The sequence below is a fragment of the Talpa europaea genome (assembly GCF_964194135.1).
Source record: "Talpa europaea genome assembly, chromosome: X".
NCBI classification, from domain to species: Eukaryota; Metazoa; Chordata; class Mammalia; order Eulipotyphla; family Talpidae; genus Talpa; species Talpa europaea.
Window position 1 is genome coordinate 59,373,647 of NC_140081.1, and position 17,203 is coordinate 59,390,849.

At 38.1% G+C, this 17,203-nt stretch overlaps 1 long non-coding RNA gene across 2 annotated transcripts in view; it reads right to left on the reverse strand.

Annotated features, from left to right (window-relative positions):
• Positions 1 to 350: 350 nt before the first annotated feature.
• LOC311187273 overlaps positions 351 to 17,203 on the reverse strand; it is a 48,431-nt gene continuing 31,578 nt past the window's right edge. Inside the window, exon 2 of one of the 2 annotated variants that reach the window (XR_014617108.1) lies at positions 351 to 426. This is a non-coding gene — a long non-coding RNA (uncharacterized lncRNA). Of the gene's footprint in view, positions 433 to 17,203 lie in introns of both variants that reach the window. The other variant, XR_014617109.1, reaches the window with a different exon arrangement.

Below are 17,203 nucleotides of genomic sequence, written 5' to 3' on the forward strand. Positions count from 1 at the left end.
CAGTTTCTCCATCTTTAAAATGGAGATAATTGTATCTTAGTTTATTTTTAGTGAAACACTCCTTTATATATTTCCACTCAATTTAGAGAAAATCTCAACATATTGTTGCTAGTAATAATATCCTGCTCTTTATTATAGAACTTGAAGGTCCTTTCAATCACTGTTCAGCCTGCTGGGTGCACCACATTTTGTGGGTCCAGGTTTAACTGCTATACATTTTTAGATACTGCAAACAACTGTATGTCAATCTTCTCTTTCTCTTAGTTTGTCACTTGCCAATCTGCAATCTTCCAGAGTCTGTTCTCTGTATTGACAGATTGTTTTTTTTTTTTTTGCTAGATTATGGTATTTCTTTTTTTTTTTAATAATAAATTTTATTTTTATATTCCCCCATACAATTGCAAACGCCCCATTCTGACCCCAATCCTTCCCCTCCCGCCCCCCACCCCCCAAAAAGTGTCTCTGGTTCATAGTTTTTTGTTGATTTTGATTTTCACTTTCTTATATTCATTTTCCTGGTCCCTTATTTAAGTTTTCTAGATTCCTGCTATGAGTGAGACCATCCGGTATTTTTCTTTTTCTTTTTGGCTTATTTCGCTGAGCATGATCCCTTCCAGCGCCATCCATGTTGCTGCAAATTGCATGTGATTATCTTTTTTGAATGCTGAGTAATATTCCATGTTATATATATACCACATCTTCTTGATCCAGTCATCTATTTTTGGGCATTTGGGCTGTTTCCAAAGCTTAGCTATTGTAAACAGTGCTGCTATAAACATAGGGGTGCAGGTGCTCTTTGGAATTGATGTTTCTGTGTCCTTTGGGTAAATACCTAGGAGTGGAATTGCTGGATCATATGGAAGCTCTATGTTTAGTAGGTCCAGAAATCTCCACACAGCTCTCCATAGTGGTTGGACCAGTTTGCACTCCCACCAACAGTGCAGCAGAGTTCCTTTTTCTCCACACCCTCGCCAACATTTGTTGTTGCTAGTTTTTTTAATATGTGCCATTCTCACTGGTGTAAGATGGTATCTCATGGTAGTTTTGATTTGCATTTCCCTGATTACAAGTGATGTTGAACTTTTTTTCATATGTCTGTTGGCCATTTGCATTTCCTCTTCAGAGAAGTTTCTTTTTAGCTCTTCTGCCCATTTTTTGACTGGATTATTTTCTTTGTTGTTGCTGAGTCTCATCAGCTCTTTGCAGATTTTTGTGATCAGTCCTTTATCATTAGTGTTGGGTGCAAAAATGTTTTCCCAGTTGGTGGGGTTTCTCTTTGTTTTTGTTATTGTCTCTGGTGATTCCATATGAATTTCATCAATAATTGTTCTATTTCTTTGAAGAATGCCATTGAGATTTTGATTGGAATAGCATTGAATCTGTATATTGCTTTTGGTAGGATGGCCATTTTAATAATGTTTATTCTTCCAATCCATGAGCAGGGGATGTCTTTCCATTTCTTTGTGTCTTCTTCTATTTCTTTTAACAGTGTTTTATAGTTTTCTTTGTATAGGTCCTTTACCTCTTTTGTTAGATTTATTCCCAAATATTTGATTTTTTTTGTTTCGATAATAAAAGGGATGGTTTTTTTGATTTCTTCTTCTTCAGATTTATTATTTGTGTATAGGAAGGCTACTGACTTTTGTGTGTTGATTTTGTATCCTGCCACTTTACTGAATTGATTGATGAGTTGAATTAGTTTTTCTGTGGAGATTTTGGGGTTCTCTATGTATATTATCATATCATCTGCAAATAGTGATAGTTTGACTTCTTCTTTTCCTATTTGGATTCCTTGGATGTCTTTCTCTTGTCTTATTGCTCTGGCTAGGACTTCCAGTATTATATTGAAAAGCAGTGGTGAGAGTGGACATCCTTGTCTTGTTCCAGATCTTAATGGAATTGCTTCCAGCTTTTCACCATTGAGAATGATACTGGCTGTTGGCTTGTCATAGATGGCCTTTATGATGTTGAGGTATGTTCCTTGTATCCCAAGAATTTCAAGGGCTTTTATCATGAATGGGTGTTGCACTTTGTCGAAAGCTTTCTCAGCATCTATTGATATTATCATATGGTTTTTATATTTCTTTTTGTTGATGTGTTGGATAACGTTGATTGATTTTCGGATGTTAAACCATCCTTGTGCCCCTGGAATGAATCCAACTTGGTCGTGGGGAATTATCTTATGGATACATTGTTGGATTCTGATAGCTAAAATTTTATTGAGGATTTTTGCATCAGTGTTCATTAGGGAGATTGGCCTGTAGTTTTCCTTTTTTGTGTTGTCCTTGTTCGGTTTTGGTATTAGTGTAATGTTGGCTTCATAGAACGTGTTTGGTATTGTCCCTTCCTTCTCAATTTTTTGGAAGAGTTTGTGAAGGATAGGCACTAATTCGTCTCTGAATGTTTGGTAGAATTCATTTGTAAATCCATCAGGTCCTGGGCTTTTGTTTTTGGGGAGGTTTTTGATTACCATTTCAATTTCGCTGCTTGTAATTGGTCTGTTTAGGTGTTCTATTTCTTCTTTATCTAGCTTTGGGTGATTGTAGAGTTGTAGGAATTTGTCCATCTCCTCTAGATTGTTGAACTTGTTTCCATATAACTGTTCATAGTAGTTACTGATTATTCTTTTGATTTCTGCTGTGTCCGTTGTGATTTCTCCTCTTTCATTTATGATCCTGTGTATTTGTGCTTTCTCCCTTTTTTCCTTTGTGAGCCTGGCTAGGGGTTTGTCTATTTTATTGATTTTTTCAAAGAACCAGCTCTTGGTTTCATTGATCTTTTGGATTGTTTTTTTAGTTTAAATTTCATTTATTTCTGCTTTGTTTTTTATTATTTCTTTTCTTCTACTGGTTTTGGGGTTTTTTTGTTGTTCTTTTTCTAGATCTTTGAGCTTCGAGATTAGGTTGTTTCTTTGAGTTCTTTCTTGTTTTTTGATGTGAGCTTCTATTGCTATATATTTTCCTCTTATCACTGCTTTTGCTGCATCCCATACATTTAGGATATTGGTGTCCTCCTTGTCATTCAATTCAAAGAATTTTTTAATTTCTTCTTTGATCTCCTCGTTAGTCAAGTGGTCTTCCAGTAGTGTGGCTTTTAATCTCCATGAGGTAGGATAGTTCCTTGCCTTCTTTTTATGATTTATTTCTAGTTTGATGCCTTCGTGGTCAGAAAAGATGGTTGGTATGATTTCAATCTTGGTGTATCTGTTGATGTTTGTCTTGTGCCCCAGTACGTGATCGATCCTGGAGAATGATCCGTGCGCGCTTGAGAAAAATGTGTACTCCGTTTTTTTTGGGTTTAGTGTTCTATAGATGTCTGTTAAGCCCAAATGCTCTAGGTCCTTATTTAGAGCTTTAGTTTCTTTACTTATTTTTTGTCTTGTTGATCTATCCATTGTTGATAGTGGTGTGTTGAAGTCTCCCACTACGTATGTGTTTTCTCTGATGTCTGTTTTCAGAGAGGACAACAGTTGTCTGATATATTTTGGTGCTCTTTCGTTTGGTGAGTATATGTTAATGAGTGTTATTTCTTCTTGAAGTATTGTCCCCTTAATCATAATGTAGTGACCATTGGGGTCTCTTTTTATTTTTTTGGGTTTGAAGTCTGTTTTTTTTTTTTTTTTTTTTTTTTTTTTTTTTAAAAAACAAGAGTTGTTATGTTTTATTTATTTATTTTTTTAATAGAGGCATGCTTTATTTATTTGTTTTGCTGGTTTGTTTTGTTTTGTTTTTGTTTATACATGCACTGGGTACAGTCAGAAGCGCGGGAGGGTGAGAGAATTCACCAGAGCCAGAGTGGGGAGCAGAACAGGCAGAAGGACCGAAGGACACTGCTGAGGGGAGCAGCGGGCGGCAGGAGAGGTCTGCGCGCCATGTGGGACCCTCCTCCGGTGGCCGAGGAGCAGCCGGGGATCGAACCGGCGCCGCAGAGGCCGCGGGCAGCTTCGCAACCCAGCGCTCAACCGCTGCACCACTGGGGAGGCCCTTGAAGTCTGTTTTATCTGATATAAGTATAGCTGTTCCTGCTTTCTTTTTTGGCCCATTTGCTTGTAGGATTGTTTTCCATCCTTTGACTTTGAGCCTATTTTTATCTTTTGTAGCTAAATGTGTTTCCTGGAGACAACAAAAGGTTGGGTTTTGTTTCTTAATCCAGGCTGCAACTCTGTGTCTTTTTATTGAAGAGTTTAGTCCATTTACATTTAGAGTTAATATTGATATGTTAGCATCTGTATTTGCCATTGTGTTTGTCTTTCCTTTGATTTTATTTATTTATTCTTTTAATAACTTTTTTTTTTTTTGGTCTTCTTTCGTTGTTATTCGTCCCTCTGAGGTTCTGGCTTTAGGATTCCTTGTATTATTTTTTGGAGTGGGGGTTTAGTCGTAATGAAATTCCGGAGTTTCTCTTTGTCTGGGAAGGTCCATATTCTTTCTTCATGGAGGAAAGAGAGCTTTGCGGGATAGAGTATTCTTGGTTGGCATCTGTTTTCTTGGAGTCTGTTGACTATGTCCCTCCACTCTCTCCTTGCCCGTAGTGTTTCTTCAGAGAAGTCTGATGTCAGCCTGATTGGTTTTCCTTTGAATGTTATCTGTTTCTTCCCTCTTGTCAGCTTCATTATTTTTTCCTTGTCCTGGATTCTTGGGAGCTTTACTATTATGTGTCTTGCTGTGTTTTTCCTTTCGTCGTGGAAGTTTGGTGTTCTTCTTGCTTCTTGTATATCAATTTTCAGCTCCTTCTTCGCATTTGGGAAGTTCTCTTCAATTATATCCATGAATATTTTCTCTGTTCCTACATCTCTCTCCTCTCCTTCTGGAATTCCTATAACTCTTATATTTCCTTTCCTCATGGAGTCAGATAGTTCCCGAAGTCTTTCTTCATTCTTTTTCCTTCGTACTTCTCTTTCCTTTTCTGTTTTGGTTCTTTTTATTTCTGTGTCTTCAAGAGTACTTATTCGCTCTTCCATTTCACCTATTCTGCTTTCATTGCTTTTCCCAGAGTTCTTTAGTTCCTCCATTAATTCTTTGATCTCCTGCATTTCTTTTACTTCCCTCTTTAGGGACTCAATTTCCTTCTTCTGATCTATCACTTTTTTAATCATGGCAATTTTAAATTCTCTTTCTGGAAGGCTCAGAAGTTCTTCCAAGTTGCTGTCGTTGCAATCTGGGGAGTGGTTTTCTTTTTGTGGTGTGCTTCTTTCCTGAGGAGTTGTTAGGTTGCGTGTGGTTCTTCTACTCCCTACTGTCTGTTTTCTAATTTGTCGTATGCGTTGGGACACTGTGTTTCTCGGACTGACTGGCATCTTGGGTGAACTTCTCCGCTCCCCTCTGGCTCTTCCAGGAGCCATCTCTGTCTTCTGGGGGAGCTTTCTGCTGGTTTTAGGCAGTTTTTACTGAAGAAATGTCCCTGTTCTCAAATGGCGAAGCGGGATGCAGTCCGTGCGCTTCCGGTTTCAGGCACACTCTTCTGCGCACCCGGTCTGCCCCGGATGTGGGTGCCTGCTCCCTCTGTGGGCTCAGACTGCTGGTCGGAAGGGGCCTGGCGTGGGCTAACTTCCCGGCTGGCCACTGGGTCCTCCAGAAGCCTTCTGCCCTTTTCAAGCAGTCTTAAAAAATTTCCTGTTCTATGGGGTGTTAGTGACTTTTTTTTCCTGGTCGCTAGGTGGCGCCGGAGATCTCTCCTATTGTCCTTGGGGGGCTGTTTTTCGCCTCCCCCACCCCATGGGACAGGGAACAGAGCGGGAATGGTAGGGTACACCTCAACAGCTTTGGGGTGCTGTGTCTGCCTTGTGCCCCACCGTCGTGGAGAACCCACACCCCGACATTTCGTGCCCCGGGTCTCAGTTCAAAGCCCTCAGTTCCAGGACGCGGGCTGTAGCCCAGTTCAGTGGCGCGGGAATGGCGCCTTTTGCACCGCTCCCGTGCCTGGGCGCCTGGTTCCTGCTTACTCAGGGAGGGACCTTCACCTCAGTGAGGACCTCCGCGCGTCTCCCCGCAAGCCTAGGTCGCAGGCGCAGGTACCTGGGCAGCCGCGATCCAGGTCTGCATTTGCTTTTCAAGCGCACCAAGTGCGCCGCTTTTCCGCGCAAGCTTACCGGCAGCCCGGGCTGTGTGCGCGTCTCCCGGGGTCTTTGTTCTCCTCTAATGGCGCCCGGAGCCGTTCGCTCACCGCTGCTGCGAATCCTGCAGGGTTCGCCTCAGCTCCCGTTCACGGGGTGTGGTGGCTGCAATAGTTCCTTTCCACTCACAGTCCCGCTTGCTTAGTCCTTTGTTCTTGTTGGCCGTTTTGGTTTGTTGTTTTCCTCCTCTCTGCCGGTCGGAGAGTGCCGCCTCTGTGGGCGGGGGAGGGGAGCAGGGTTCTGCGCTTCCCTCCCTTCTATTCCTCTTTTATGGCCACTTTCTTCTTCTGGTAGTTTGCTGGAGTCACCCGTTTATCTTCCGTGTCCCAGTTCTCACTGGGACCTGCCGCTTTTCCTCCCTATTAACTTTTTTTAATGGGAGATCTTACTGGCAGCGTCTCCTCGCCGCCATGTTGCTCCGCCCCCTCGATTATGGTATTTCTTAACTGACTAGGTATTCTTTGGGCTTATTTACAACCATAATGTTGGCAATAATTATTTTTGTATGTGAAAAAGACTGTTAGCTGCTTGCATAATATCCATTTTCTCTTCTTAGCTTATAAAAGGACCCAGTTTTATACTGAATGGCCGATACAATGTGAGAGATAGAATGGGACTTCCAGGAACTCTCCTTGAGAAAGAGAAAGCATTTGATATAGACAGTCTTTCTCTTTCCCATTTCCTGCTTCCTGCCAGTAATGGAGATGTGATAACTAGAACCCTAATACTGAATGATCAGATAATCTTGATTGTGGAAGTTAATGTAAAAGATGATAGATCTTAAAAACAAAAATTCATACTTGTGACCTTGGTTTGACATTATCAGCTCTAAATTGCTTAGCCTGGAACATCTTTTGTATTTGAAAAAATAACGTTTTAGTTCTTGCATAAGCCCTTCTACTTTAGGTTCCTGATGCTGTTTCTATATCATGCAACACACTTTGCTGAACCTGTCCTTAGAGGGCAGTCGCTTAGTAATACTATAGTGGTGGTTCCATTGGTCACAGGCAGAAAAGATAGTCTAAAGACCATAAAGCCATTAAGGAAGATAAACTCTATCTTTTAAATGTGAAAGCCCCACACCTACTAGAAACATTTAACTCAAATGAATAAATGCTATGAATTTAGGCTTCATACTCTATTGAGACAAATTCTCTGGACAAGTGTCAATGGATCAGGGTATGAAATGGAGGTTTGTGCTACTTTTCTGCGTTTTTATGATCCTCCAATAACATTGCCTCCAACTCTAAACAGTAGCAGGTAAGAACCATAATCTTGAACTGAAGTTTTGGTTAAATGAAATGTGGCACAAATCTCAAAATTGGGATTAAGAAAACATCTCTTGCCTTCTTAAATGGTTATGTATGTTTTCTCCGCTATCGGCATTCATAAAACTTTTAAATGTATGGCTTTTTTAAAAATTCAGTTTGAAATAAATATGGATTAATAGGAAGTTGCATAGATAGTAAAGATAAATTCTCTGTACCCTTTACCCTGTTATCCCAATGGTTACATCTTAAGCAATTATAATACAATATCAAAATCAGAACATCAATTTTGTTTACTATATGTGGGTACTAGTCAGTATTTTCCAGAAAAGCAGAACCATAATATTGCTTATTTATTATTATTATTATTTTGTGGGGGGGGGACCCTCACCGGCGGCCGGGGAACGAACCAGCGCTACAGTGGCTGCGGGCAGCCTCGCAGCCCAGCGCTCAACCACTGCGCCACCAGGGGAGGCCCTGCTTATTTATTATGAAGAACTGGCTTATATAATTATGAAGCCTAAGAAGTCCCAGAAAAACCGGTGGCGTTATTCAGGTTGAGTCTGAAGGCCTACCAGCCAGGGAGCTGGTGGTATATCAATCCTGGTCTAAGGGCCAGAGAAGATGAGATGACCTAGCTCAATTGATGAGGTAAGAATAAAGGGATGGATTCCACCTTACATTGGACAGGACAATCTACAAATCCTATTCTCATTCAGAAACACCCTCACAGAAACACCCAGAAATAATGTTTAATCTGGGAACCCTGTGTCTAGTCAAGTCAATACATTAACCATCACAATCCACAAGTTCTATGTCAATGTGTGATGTGTAGATTTGTGTAATCAACACTGTAGGAAAAATACAAAATTGTTCCACAAAGATCTCCCTCATGCTAATCCCTTATAGTGACACCCATTCCTTCTTATATCATATTTAACTCCTAGAAAGCCATAATCTGTTTTCCATCTTCCTCATTTTGAGAGTGTTATATAGATGAAATGATAAAGTATCTGACCTTTGGAGATTGGCTATTCTTTCTTTTTTTTTTTTCCAGTGGCATAATGCCCTTTAAATTTGTCCTGATGTAGGCCTCCCTGGTGGCACAGTGGTTAAAGTCTCAGCTCTATGAAGCTATCTTCAGCCACTGCAGCATGAGTTTGATCCCTGGCCAGGGAGCTGACCCACATGGCTCAGCAGACGTCTCCTGTCTTACCCCCTGCTCCCCTCAGCAGTGTATTTCAGTCAGTCTCCCTGTTCTGTTCCCCACTCTCTGTCTCTGGTGAATCCTCTCATCCCCCAAACCTCTGGCCTATACCCCAGTTCTTGTATGTATAAATAAATAAATCTTTAAAAACATATTTTTCTATGAATATGTTGTGGTAATATTATACATATAACTTATATTCTGCCTTTTTTCACAATATTATAATATTATACACATTTTTCCAGTTATAAATAACTTTATAAAGAGCTTACTTATAAAATATTTTGTTATGTATGGACTAAACTACATTCATTCAATGATTGGATGTCAATGCATAATAATAAATAATTATACTATTCAGTACATTTTATGGGCCTGAGGAGTTAAATTAATACCCTAACGTTCCTGGGTGTGTTCTAGAGTACAGATAGCCCCAAACTTTACTTCTTGAGTTGTCATACTTCTGCTCTTTCTTTATAAAGATACCTAGATATTCAGGATTGCTTTGTGGACAGTGTTGAGCAGATGAACTACTGAGAAAGAAATACGGAAAACAAACACATGCTGAAGAAGACGACATCCGAACATTTGTGTGCTAACAACCTCTTCTGATACCACCACAGAAAAGCCAGGAATTAAATCACTTCAGAAGGATCCAGATTTCACTTTCTTTTTTTTCTGTGGCTTCCATAAAGCAGGTCATTTCTTAGATAGGGGAGCCAGTTGCTGTATTCAGGGTGCTCACATGGAAAGCTGCTTTGGAGAGGGCTATTTTAACCAGCTTGAGAATGGCAGTGTCGAAAGCAAAGATGGTGTATAAATATGCTGCCAATTAATGGCTGTGCCCGTTTTACTTTTTAACAAAGGACCAGTCCACTTTCTTCTCTCCATCTTTGTTATGTTTGTTTTACTTATAAGGTCAAGGTTTACTGCCTGTGCTCAGTGGGAATAATATATTCCCAGAAGCAGAAGTCATTCTTGTTTTCTTTTGGTGAACACAAAAACCTCATACTCTTTTAGCGTTATATGAAATTTCAAAATAGTTTAGCTCCTGATTAAGAGCCGACAACACATAACACAATAACATGATAAAAAAACATTTGTATTGTATTTTCAAACACATTGATTGTCTTCTTTCATTCTAATTTTATATTTATATATATTCCCCCAAATTGAGATTCATTGCCCCTAAACATTTTCAGAGTTCTGACAGTTTCAATTTCTAATCTCACAGCTTTTCTTCCTAGCCATATCTCCAATTCATAGTTGGGCGATTTTATTTGATACTTGTGACCTATTATGAACTAAAGCACCAAAATCAGAGTCAGATTTTTAGCCCGGTTTTTTAGAACAAAGATGTTCAATTTCAGATAAGTTTGGATAAACATCAGATAAGAATCCATTCTTTTAATCAATGTTTAGTTGAAACAGCCTTCAACAAGCTTTTGAGGCCTGCCCATCACAAGAGATTTGCTTTTATCAGTTATTTGACTTGATTCAAACTCACCTTCTAACCTTTTTGCTTTATGGAAAAAAAAGAAAAGTATACATTTGGAAACATCAGGGTTAGAATGGCTGCATGGGTCTGTCAAATAGAGTTTGGAGAATTTTAACACATGACACTATTTGCCAAATGTAATTATAAAGGGCTATTAGATGAGGTTCAATTTTAGCATAGATCTGCAAGAGGGAAACAAGATTGCCTTTTTCCTCATCTTTTGGAAGAGGTACAAATTTGCATCTTCCCTAAAATTTGTTTTATTTCTGTGGAAGGTTTGATGTCATTATGTTAATATTCAATGCAATGGAAACATGAAACCTTTTATAAGTATTGTTTTCATCATGCCAGATGTAATTATACACACATACATATCGCATACATATGTGATTATACATATGTGTAATTCATGCATATATTTTTGGTTGTTTTGTGATTAGCTGGTTTTAAAGTGCAACAAAAATTAATGCTACATTAGACACAATTGAATAAAAGCTATTTTTTAGAAAAGTGCTTAGTTTGTTAGATTTTGTTTAATCATTAATCTTCATTTTATAGACCAAATAGTTACTTAAAGTTTGTTGTACTTTATATATTTTTATTGTAAATCTTTTGTAAACTCCTCAACATTGTATATGTACATATGTAATGGTATCCAAGCTGTCATATACAAGTTGAAAGGGTGCTTTGTCTTTGTGCTGCCAGTTTTGATCATTGAAATTTGGGCTTCCTTAGACTGTAGGTTTTGTTTTTGTCCTGAAAATCTAGATTTTTATTCTGACACTTACTGGTTTTTCCCCATAACTAAAAGCAATCAGACCTGAAGAGCGTCTTTCTATTTTTTTTTCTACAACACCTTTGCTTCATTGGTAGACTGCGATTTATTTAGTTTTATGAAATGCAGCGTTTATCCACCCTATCTTTTTTTAATGGAAAAAGATAGATTTTAATGACTTGAAGTTGAGACCTTTGATACAGCTTCATTATATATATATATATATATATAAACTCCTTTTAGTTTGAATGCAAACAATGTTGTATGACAAAGGAAAATACACAGGCACCATCACCATCATCAGTACTACATGAAGAATGTGTTTGATGACAAAGAATGACAAAATATGATCCCAATCTCTCCTTTCTGGAAAAATCAGTCATTCCACTTAATATCAGCTAAAACATTAAAAAGCAAATCGTGGCATTCTGTGGGGAGACATAACTTCAAAATTTCCCCCTCATTGTCCTCCTTTCACCTCTCCTTTCCCCTTCCTCTCTTCTTCATTCACTTAAGTAAATTTACCATTTTTTCTCTTTTCCAATACCACTACTTTAATGATTTTCTCTGAAGTCATTGCTACTTAACTAACCAACAGTGATTATGCTGCTAACAAATCAGTTGCTTTCCCTGGATCTCATGATAATATCATGATTTTTATCTGTACTTTTGTTAGTATAATGTATTATATTGATTGATTTAAATATATTAAACCATCCTTGAACCCCTGGGATCAATCTAACTTGATGGTGATGTATAATCTTTGTCTATTGTTGAATTCAATTTGTTACTATTTTGTTGAAGTTTTTTGCATCAATATCCATCAAGGATGTTGATCTATAATTTTCTAGTGCTGTCTTTATGTGATTTTAGTAGTACAGTAATGTTGGTATTATAAAATATATTAAGGAATGTTCCCTCTTCATGTATTTTTAAAAGCAATTTGAGCAAGACGAACATTAATTATTTGAAGGTTTGATAAAATTCATTTGTAAAGTCTTGAGCCTTATATTTTTGTATCGGGGAATTTTTTTTATTGCTATTTCAAGTTTAATCTTGTGATTGATTCATTCCCTTCTTCTGTTTCTTCCTGGTTAGTCTTGGTAAAATATATTGATCTAGAACGTATCAATTTCTTGAAGGTTATCAAATTCATTGGCGTATAGTTGTTCATAGTAATCTCTTAGATCTTTGTATTTCTGTGCTCTCTGTGGCAATTTGTCCTTTCATATTTGACTGTGTCTATTGATGTTTTCTCTCTTGCTTTCTTTGTTAGTCTAGCTTAAGGTTTATCTATTTTGATTAGATTCTCAAAAAAACCAACTCTTACTTTCATTAATCTTTTTATAGGCTTGTTCACCTTTATTTTACTTCTTTTTCCACTAATTTTTATTATTTTCTTCCTTCTACTAAATCTGAATCTTCTTTGTTCTTATTTTTCAGATTCCTGTAAGTGTAACTTTTGGTTATTTATTCATGATTTTCCTTGCTTCTGAATGTATTGCATTAAGAACCTGTATTGCAAGTATTTCCTTCTTAAAACTGCTTTTGCTATAAGCCTTATATGCTGGTAGTCTTCACTGTTCACTGGTATACCTTCACTTTTATTCTTTACAAGTTATATTTTCATTTATGTTTTAATTTCCTCTTTTATCCAATATCTACTAAGCAACATATTATTTAGTCTCCATGTATTCACAGTTTGTCCTTTTTTTATGGTATTATGTCACAGTGAGTACTTGGTGTGAGTTTGATATTTGTAGTTTTATTGATAATAATTGATTTGTGTCACAAAATATGATCTATTCTTGAAAAAGCTCCATGTACCCTTGAGAAAAATATTTACACAACAAATTTTATGGGTTGAGTGTTCTGTAGATGTCTGTTAAAACTATTTGCCCTAGTTCTTCATTTAAAAATATTAATTTCTCATTAATTCCAAAGAGCACCTGCACCCCTATGTTTATAGCAGCACAATTTATAACAGCTAAGCTTTGGAAACATCCCAAATGCCCAAAAATAGATGACTAGATCAAGAAGATGTGGTACATATACACCATGGAACATTACTCAGCATTCAAAAAAGATAAACACATGCAATTTGCAGCAACATGGATGGCGCTGGAAAGGATCATGCTCAGCGAAATAAGCCAGAAAGAAAAAGAAAAATACCGGATGGTCTCACTCATAGTGGGAATCTAGAAAACCTAAATATGGACCAGGAAAAAGAATATAAGAAAGAAAAAATCAAAACCAACAAACAACTATGAACCAGAGACACACTATGGAGGGGCGGGGAAACGAGGGGTTGGGGTCAAAATAAGGGGGTTGCAATTGTATGGGGAATATAAAAATAAAATTTAAAAAAATTCATGAAATAGTTAACAAGTGACATTTTTAAAAATAAAATAAAAATATTAATTTCTTATTTATTCTCTCTTTTCTTGATCTAGTCATAGTTGTAAGTGGAATAATAAAATCTGTTATTACTATTGTGTTGTTGTAAATATCTCTCTTTGGTTCTATTAGTAATTGTCTTAGGTCTCCCCTGGTGGCGCAGCGGTTGAGCGCTGGGCTGCGAAGCTGCCCGCAGCCTCTACAGCGCCGGTTCGATCCCCGGCCGCGGGCAAGGGTCTCACATGGCGCGCAGACCTCTCCTGCCACGCCCACTGCTCCCCTCAGCAGTGTGCTTCGTCAGTCGGCCTGTTCTCCTCCCCGCTCTGGCTCTGGTGAATTCTCTCACCCTTCCGCACTTCTGACTGTACCCAGTGCTTGCATAAATAAATAAATGAATCTTAAAAAAAAAAAAAAGGTAATTGTCTTATTATCTCAGAGCTCCATCATTCTGTGCATATATATTTATGAGTGCTGTTTCTTCATGTTGTATTAGGTCTTGAATCATAATGTAATGTCTGTTTCATCTCTTATTGTCTTTTTTAATTGGAAGTTTATTTTTCTTTTTTTTAAAAGATTTATTTATTTATGCATTCAAGAACTGGGGTACAGGCAGAGTTGCAGGGGGTGAGAGGATTCACCAGAGACAGAGTGGGGAGCAGAACTGGCAGATGAACTGAAATACACAGCTGAGGGGAGCAGTCGGCGAGACTGGAGAGGTCTGCTGTGCCATGTGGGTATCTCTCTGGGCAGTGGCTGGGGAAACAAACTCATGCTGCAGAGGCTTCGGATAGCTTCACAGTGCTGTGCTTACCCCTTGCACCTCCAGGGAGGCCTTGGAATTTTATTTTTCTAAGTATATCTGTTCCTTACATTTTTTGTTTGTCATTTACTTGCAGGATTGTCTTCCAACGTTTAACTCTTGAGTCTAAGCTTCTTTTTTGTTGCTAAGATCATTTTGTTACAATCAGCCTGTTTCTAGCAAACAACCTAGGTTTTCAATGTATTCTATTTTCAGGATCTGTACACAGTCCTCATTTCCAGGTCTTTCAAACAACTACACATTTCCTGTGATTATCTTATGTATCATCCTGTTTGCCACAAATTGATTTGGTTCTTCAGTTATTTTGCTGTCCATGGACCATGGGTTTCTTTTGCTAGTTTTAATCTCTGTCCCTTATTTAGCAATTCAGTACTCATCAGTCTAGCTGCTTCTAACTTCAGTATATCCTTCTCAAGTTCTATGTACATATATTCTATATCTATTCAGCAACACCATCACCTACATTTTCTCTATCATCCTCAAATGTAGCAACGTGGTCAGCGAAATACAGACTAAATTCTACGCTTTGCTATATCAGCAGTATATCTGGGAATGTATTCTTCTTTTATACTTGTCCCTTTGACCTTGAATAATTACATTATAGGTTTCTAAGCAGCCTTCCCTTAGGTCATTCAGATAATCCACCATGTTATAATTTGACTTGTTCGCCTGAGATTCACAGGCTTTCTGAACATATTTAATACCACCTTTAGATATTTCCTAACCTCTCTGCCAATAAGGGCAATATTACCAAACACTTATAGACCTATGGGCAATTTCATTCCCTATGTTCTCCATCAACAAGAAGTAAGATACTAACTTTCAAGCTAGGTCTTCCGATTATCTTATAGTCTCCAATGAAACCTCAGACTACAATTTTCCAACTAGTGCCCATCCTCAGGAGACCCTTAAGGCCTCTATATACTTTAGGAATTCACCAAATAGTATTCTCTCAAATTTGTTAACTCCCATCAGTTCATTCTTTTGCATCCTTGGGGTCCACCTATAGTTTGGAAAGTCCTTAAAACAGACTCATTATGTCTTCTTGATGCTGTGCTTTTCAGAGAACATTTTGAGGAACTTTGTAGAATAAAGACTAATGGTCATTGAATTGGATCTTATCAGGAGTGCTATTATATGTGAATTTATCTGCATCTATATGCTTTTTACAGTCAACTAGAGCAGCCAATATTTGAACTGAAGGTAATAGTATTTGGTATTATTTTTTTCACAATTTCCGTGAAAATTTCACCTGCAGCGATTCTCACATTGTTCTTGTGACCATCATGTCTGGCTGTTGTCTCCATGAGCTTCTAAAATGTGAGAATAAGCTGTATGTGTCTGGGGTTTTTTGTTTGTTTGTTTGTTTGTTTGTTTCCCTAATAATCACTTTTGAAGTTTCATAAGAAGCTTCATCTAGACTATAAAAAGTCAAAAATACGTTTGAAGCCATTCTGGGTTTATTATTCAGGTCATTTACCAGATATTGTAACATGGATGCCAAGGAGATACCGCTGTTGGCAACTTCATGGAGCATGCAAAAGCAATCCTCAGCATATATACTCGCATATCAAACACCTTACATACAAGTATTTGATTAATTACATTTGATGGACATTGTCTGTATAACTAGGAATTTGAGCTTATTGGGTTATGGTGGTACCCGGGTATCACTGATGAAGGTTCTTGATATGTTCTTCAAGAAAATGAAGGTCATGTGAGACAATGTTATTTTCACGTCAGGTGGTCAAAAGCATCATTGTTTTCGTCATCCTTTGCAACTGTCTGTCTGAGAATTGGAACCTCTAAATTGTAGTGCTCCCTTCGCATAGATCTTGCTGTGTTCTGGGAGCCTTCTTTGTTCTGCTGCATTTTAAGCTTCAATGGTTAAATCTATTTTGTCATCATAGACATTGAACCAGAATATTATTCCTTATAGGGCCACTTAATCAAAGTCACTGTTTCACTTCAATTGTGATCACAAAAAGAGCAGGACTCATATGTGTCCCCATTTACTAATAATACAAGGACATTTTCTTCACCACAATCTGTAATTCAGTCACTAAAACCTTATTATATTGATAATAGGTTGCTTCATAGACTACCTGGAAAAGAAATTGCCTTTCAGGTTCTTTGTCAAAGTATGCTTTGATGAACTCCAATAGTTCAGGAGTGCCTTAGAAGTAATGAACTTCACGTTACTATTAGGATGTTCTTTCCTCTTCCTCAGGATTATGGCAGTCAGAATTGTATTGGATTTATCCTGCAGCTGCTCTGTATGAATATCTTGGCAGATGTAACAAATTGCATCCAATGTCAACTCTTTCCTGTGCTCTGTGCTGTCGAGGTTTGTGACATTGGCAACTAACTGAAGAGTGCATTCTGACCATTTGTTCACTCAGATCTCTGCACAAACAATATCTGCCATCACTGTGAAGAAGAACTAAGCCTGTAGTTTTCTGTGCCCAAAGTCTGCAAAATAGTTCTTGGCTTCTCCATCAAACATTAACATTTATGTAAGCCATTCTGCTGATGTTCTGTCTTGATGTTTGGATCTTTAGATGGCAGAGTTCTTGATTTGTAGACTAGTGAAACCCTGCCAAAGTGACTGTTCCCTGATTTTTTGGCACTCTGGACAGTTCCAAAAGGACCTTTGGCAAGTTTCAATACTCTATACTCCAGGAACTTCTACACAGTTTCTAGTTCAAGCAGGGGTAGGAACATGGCTTTCTCAAGCATTGGATCAGTTTCAAAGTAAAGGTGAGACAGTTGCTTCTACTCAAGTAACACTTGATTTCTCAGATAATAACTCAACCTGGGGACAGGGGTTTGAGTCATATGGCAATGGATGGAGTGAATAAGTCACAAGTTCACTCATTTGTGTCTTCTTGATAGAGAATCCTTTCCCCCCAGTCCTTCCCTCTCACTTTCCTTTTATATTATTAACAGTGGCAGCTTCTCTGGTGGTGGGGAGAGGGGACTGTGGCAGCTCAGAGCAAGGCTGCAAGTTGGTTGATGTGGAAAGGAGAAAGGGAAGCAATGAGTGAACAGAGGCCAACAGTGAGGGAGAATTTTATTGCACTCTAGATTATAGAAACTAAAAGTTAAATCATGAACACCAGAAGC